This window comes from Peromyscus eremicus, unplaced genomic scaffold, assembly GCF_949786415.1.
Source record: "Peromyscus eremicus unplaced genomic scaffold, PerEre_H2_v1 PerEre#2#unplaced_115, whole genome shotgun sequence".
In the NCBI taxonomy this organism is placed as follows: Eukaryota; Metazoa; Chordata; class Mammalia; order Rodentia; family Cricetidae; genus Peromyscus; species Peromyscus eremicus.
The window spans coordinates 529619-536049 of record NW_026734354.1 but is presented as its reverse complement, the minus strand read 5'-3'; positions in this window follow the sequence as shown (position 1 = coordinate 536049).

Here is a 6431-nt window from a genome sequence, read left to right as displayed (position 1 = left end):
CCAAAACTATTTTGAGAAAGTGATTTATTTAGGAAGGATGAGTCCAGGAGAGTAGCTGACTCTACCAGGGTGGAGAGAACAGCTCACAACTGACCAGGCAGGGTGGTTTACATAGCATGTCCTGGGGGCAGAGTCCACCCGTGATTGGTTAGTTTTTTTTTTTCCAGGGATTGGCCAGTTTTGTGGGCTAGAGACAGAGATGGCCCTGATTTCAGGGTCAAACTGTGTTTATTTCACTGGCCGTTCTTGGCTTTTTAATACTACCTCTAAGACCAGGGCTTATTTCTTTCACTGACTCTGATTCTAGGGACCAAGAGTGTTATTTTATCACTAGAGTCAGAGTCAGGATATATTTCCTTAGTTCTGGGTTTGGGGATAAAGTGTACATTTCTCTGGCTCAGGTCCCAAACATAGGCTTTGTTTCATTCCCTGGTCATGGGCCCTTGGGCCAGGGTTCTACTGTCCTACTCTGTGAATGGTTGGTTTCACAAGTCAGTTCACCAGGGCCAGAGATGGCTCTGATTTGAGCCAAACTGTGTTTCTTTCACTGGCCTTATATGAGCCATCTTTTCCTCATTCTTAGATCCAGGGTCATATTGGGTTTCTTTAGCTAGCTTTTATCCCCTACATGCCCCTTTTTTGTTTAAAAATAAGCCACTGGGTGTTGGAAAAGTAATAGGAAGCTGGGATGTGGAAAGGGTAATAAGCAATTAAAAGTTGGAAAGGGTAATAAGCAGCTAGGGGCTGGAAAGGGGATGAAGTTATTATTACACTGAGTCCTACTGATTTGGAGCATCGAGGTTCTAGGGACAATCTTGATCTTCCTCCTCAGGATGTAACCAAGTTCTGCAGATCTCTGGCTTTGTCAATAGGTCACGGTAATCCTATAATATTAACTGGTTCAGAGTTTGGTTAGAAATATTTTGGATCTGTTGTTGAAGAAATCTAACCAAGAAATGTATGAGGCAGGGTGCAATTAGTATGGCTAGAAAAAGGAAGAAAAGAGGAGATAAGAAAGGCAGCATCCATTTCCATATCTGACTATTAGCACTCCACTGTCTGGGGGCATCAAGCTGTTTCTAGTTTCAAGATCCATCTGGTGTTGTTGGATCTTATCTTTCACTACCCCTGATTGACATAAAAGCAACACTCTTCCCCAAGAGACAAAGATCATCTCTTTCTCCTGTTAATAAATGTAATCCTCTCTGATTTTGTAATACTACAGTGGCCAGTGAGTCTACTAGTTCCTGAAGAGTAAAGATGATCTGAGCTACTCATTAGAAATCCTGGATGAATTGTGAAGAAAGCTAATGGTAAATAGCTAGAGAAGTAGTCAGTCCTGCTATTCCAGTGGCTGTGCCTGCACTTATGCCCAGGGCTGCTAAAAGAGTATTATTTGGATGGCTCATTTGTCATGCCTTGCTGCTATGAACTTGGTGTTGGGAATTGGCATGGGTTCTTCACCAGGTACCATCCCTAATTTACAAAACAGGAATACCAGGGTTGGAGTCCCAGACCACCTAGCAGGTAAAGTGATAAACATGAGTACCACAGAGAATAGAGGCATTGTGAATGTTTGGACATAGGGGATGGGTGTTAGTACCAAGGGTAATAGTATTATTGCAGTCTGCAGAATACAGAGTACACACAAAGTGTATTCCTGAGGACTTAGAGCAGTCTGTAATGCAAAAGAAAGGAATGTGAGAGAGATAAGGGGTAGAAGAGACATTTAGCTTGAAGCAAATAACAAATGATAAGGTGAGAGAATCTAATAGGACAATGGGTGAGGCCACAAATGGTGAATGAGCATTTGACCCTGGAGGGACACATAACCAGCATTCTCCAAAGCTGTCAGTCTGAGCATCATTTCACAACTGATATGTGGTAGTTACGGTCTGAAAAAAGAGATGATGTGACAAGGAGGTTTGAATAAACATCCTCAAATAAGGGTGACATTCTGGATGTGAGAGGCTTTCAGATGCTTTGGAATATAAAAGCAGTCTATCTATTCCTAGGGGTTGAGAGAGTAGGATATATTTTGAGTGTTACCAATGGATTCCACTATGGGATGTCTCAGAAAGGATCGTCTGTTACATACCCCTCCCCTTGCTAAAGCTGCTATGTAACATCCCAGCATGGCTCTTCTGTACACCAGTGAATGAAGATCTTCACATCCCAAATTCTTTTGAGAGATTTATTTGGGAAGGATGAGTCCAGGAGCGCATCTGCCTCTACCAGGAAGGAGACAACAGCTCACAACTGTTTATATAGGATATCCTGTGGGCAGAGTCAAACCATGATTGGTTAACTTTTTTGTTTTTTGTATTTTTTGTTTGTTTGTTTTTTCTGCCTAGGGATTGGCCAATTATGTAGGCTAAGGACAGAGATGGCCCTGATTCCAGGGACAAACTGTATTTTTTTCCTCTGGCCTTTCTTGGCTTTTTGACACTAACTCTAAGACCAGTGTTAATTTCTTTCACTGACTCTGATTCTAAGGAACAAGAGTGTTGTTTTGGCACTAGATTCAGAGTGAAGACTTATTTCTTTGGTTCATTTCTCTGGCTCAGCTCCCAAACACAGGCTGTGTTTCTTTCCCTGGTCCTGGGCCCTAGTACCAAAATTCTATTGTCTACTCTGTGATTGGTTAGTTTCACAAGTCACTTCGCCAGGGGCAGAGATGGCTCTGATTTGAGCCAAACTGTGTTTCTTTCACTGGCCATATCTGAACCATCTTATCCAAGTTCTGGGCTCAAGTGTCAGGGTGGATTTTTTTAGTCAAACCCTTTCCCTTACAGTTTTGACAAAACAATAATCAGTAGTACATCATCTACCCTTAGAATTGTACTCAAGAGACTGACACACAAGGATCATGAATTCTAATGTATTGATGAGTAATTACTGACATTCAAGCCAGGCTGGATAAGAAATATTTCCTAGCGCATTTGTGAATATTAAATATTAAAAATACAACCATGAATATTAAATATTAAAAATACAACCAATAACAAAAATCCATCACCCTTTCATGAACACCCTTTCTTGTAAAATGTGATCACATACTGCCTGACAGTTAAATAAAAATGAACCACTTAGATAACAGCCATCCCATTCTATACAAGGCAGCAGATAAATACCTCTGAATAAGTGAAAGTGCAAAAGAAGATGAACAAAAGCCGCAAAAGGAATATAAGAACCACAAAATAAACTTTACTAATTGAATTTGCCACACATATCCCACACTTCAATACTTTTCACATGTTGCAAAACAGAAACCACAATGGGATCTTCACATCAGTCTTTAGTGAACTTGGTTAATAAATTACTTACTTCAAATCTACAATAAAAAGACTTCAAACAAGTTTTTTTTCCTTGAAATTGAAAACTGTGTTGTCTAAAGTCTTAACCAAATTGTTACATAAATAGGGTTTTCTTTTTTTATGAGTACCTATCTATTTCCTGACAACAAGATGATATAAAAACTTTAAAACGTTGACAGTGATAGAGATATAACCAAGCCATTAATACAAGTTCATTTCCTGGACTAAGATCTGGTTCTCAAAGATGTTGAGTAATTCCTGCTACAAAAATCTCCAAGGGGCTAACCTTCTTGGAAACCAGAATGCACATACATATACCCAGAGGAAGTCACACACACACACACATAGCATAATTAAAATAAAAACAAATCTTTAAACTAATTTTCAATTATGATTTTTTTTCTATTATAATTCTGTTAACATAGGTTTTGAGGCATCTAAAGGATTACAGCCTTTTTCTCCTTCATGAATTGGTCCATGTAACAGAAAGCATGCATATAGGCTTGAAGTTGGAGTAATCTATCATTTTCAGATTTAAAAAATGGTACCCTGCTAGAAGAAATCAATTTTGAGGGTTGGGCTGAGCATTAACATCTGCACACCATTTCCAATTTACAGTTTTTGCTTTATGCTGCAGGCCGGGTGGTGGTGGTACACACCTTTAATCCCAGCACTTGGGAGATAGAGTCAGGTGGATCTTTGTGACTTCAAGGCCAGCCTGGTCTACAGAGCAAGATCCAGGAAAGGCACAGAGCTACACAGAGAAACTCTGTCTCGAAAAACCAAAAAAAAAAAAAATGTGGTAGCTTGAGTTTTCCTGACTGGCCCAAAGTCAGGACAAATCTCTCTCACCTGCCAGTCACATAGCCGCTCAGCCACTCAGACCCAACCAAGTAAACACAGAGATTTATATTGTTTACAAACTGTATGGCCGTGGCAGGCTTCTGGCTAACTGTTCTTATAGCTTAAATTAATCCATTTCCATTAATTTATACCTTGCCAAGTAGCTCATGGCTTACCGGCATCTTCACATGCTGTTTATCATGGTGGTGGCTGGCAGTGTCTCTGACTCAGCCTTCCACTTTCCAGCTTTATTCTCCTCCTTGTTCCACCTATATTTCCTGCCTAGCCACTGGCAAATCAGTGTTTTATTTATTGACAAATCAGAGCAAAACATTGCCATATAAAACATCCCACAGCACTTCCCCCCCCCCTTTTTTTTCAAAAAGGAAGGTTTTAACCTTAACAAAGTAAAATTACATATAATTTTGGAATTTGGGCGTAGCTTCTCTTACTACTTCCTGCTGGAGGGGGGCGCTGTATCTTATGGGGACACAAAGAAAATTTTAGGATTATGGAATAGTCCATGAGGCTGTATTGTCTAAGCCAGTTGACTTCAAACTATTCTGGATGTTGGATCATCAGGGCCATGGTGTCATTGGAGACCTTTCAGGGGGTCTTGGCTGGTCAAACCTGATGAATCTTAGTCTGGAACAAATCCATAGCCTCTGGCTTTCTGTGGGAACAAAAGCAGAGTCTCCTTTCCAAAGCAACACATCCTTACATCCAAATTTTGAAGTCAAGGTATCTTTAAAATATACATATTGGTTTAACTCAACATCTTTTACAATAAAATGTTTTTCTGCAGTTAAAAATCTCAAAGACAACACAATCCAGATTCTCTGTGTAATATTCTTCTTTACGCGGCTTATTTTTTATATTAATTTTACTGTCTCTTTAAAGACTTTATTTTTTAAAACTATGTATTTGTTTATATAACTGTATATATCACCTTTTTTGTCTCTTTCAAGTCTACATATATTTTACACACATTGTAAACTATTACATCTGAATCTGTCTTATTGTGGATCTATTTCTTTATACTGCAGCATTTGTAAGACTGAAAAGGGGCTATGGCTGCTAGAACCGCCCACCTCCACTTCCCAACATGGTGGTGGTAGTTTACCGCCAGCTCTGGGAGCTATCCGTGGGTCTATACTTTTATCCAAGCAGCATGTAGCCCAGAAACCTCTTTTTTTGTTTTGTACTAGCAAAGGCTAAATCTACCATGTGGCTTAATGTGCCACTTGCAGAGGCCTCATTCCCACCATACAGCGGTAGGTCGAGCACTCATTCTAGGAACCTGCCAGTAGCTCAAACCTGCATGCTGATGCTCATTTGAGAGAGAAAATTAGGAAGCTGTTTTTAGCTCCATTTTAGAATCTTTTCTCAGGTTTTAGGTGGAAATTTTTGCCAACACGTTGGGCACCATTTGTAGCTAGAGTTTTCCTGCCTGGCTCACAGTCAGGACAAATCTCTCTCACCTGCCAGTCCCACAGGGGCTCAGACCCAACCAAGTAAACACAGAGACTTATATTGCTTACAAACTATATGGCCATGGCAGGCTTCTTGCTAACTGTTCTTATAGCTTAAATTAATCCATTTCCATTAATCTATACCTTGCCAAGTAGCTCATGGCTTGCCGGCATCTTCACATGCTGTTTGTCATGGTGGCAGCTGGCAGTGTCTCTGACTCAGCCTTCCACTTCCCAGCTTTATTTTCCTCCTTGTCCCACCTATACTTCCTGCCTAGCTACTGGCCAATCAGTGTTTTATTTATTGACCAATCAGAGCAACACATTTTGCATACAGAACATCCCACAGCAGAATGTGAATTCTTAGCTGTCTGCTTTAGCTGCCATGACTGATACTTGTTTCAATGCCACTTTTTATGGAGTTCATGTATTGCTCTGGAACCAAGGGCCAAATTAAACCCTTTTCTAAGTTCACATAGATATCATCCATTTTCAAAGCAACAGAAAAGCAATGATATACATCTATGAAATTTTACACCAGAATTTATAATTTCATGTATTTGAAGAGAAGTGTCTTCTAGAAGTATGTAGGTCAGTTAGCCTTCAAAAACAGATACTCAAAAAGATCAAAAGTGATGGGCATGGTAGTGCATGCCTTTAATCCCAGTACTCAGGAGTCAGAGGCAAGTGGATCTCCATCAGGTTGAGGCCAGCCTGCTCTACAAAGTGAGTTCCAGGACAGCCAGGGATATGTAAAGACCCTGTCTCAGTTACCTTATCATTTAAATTTATAGGCCTT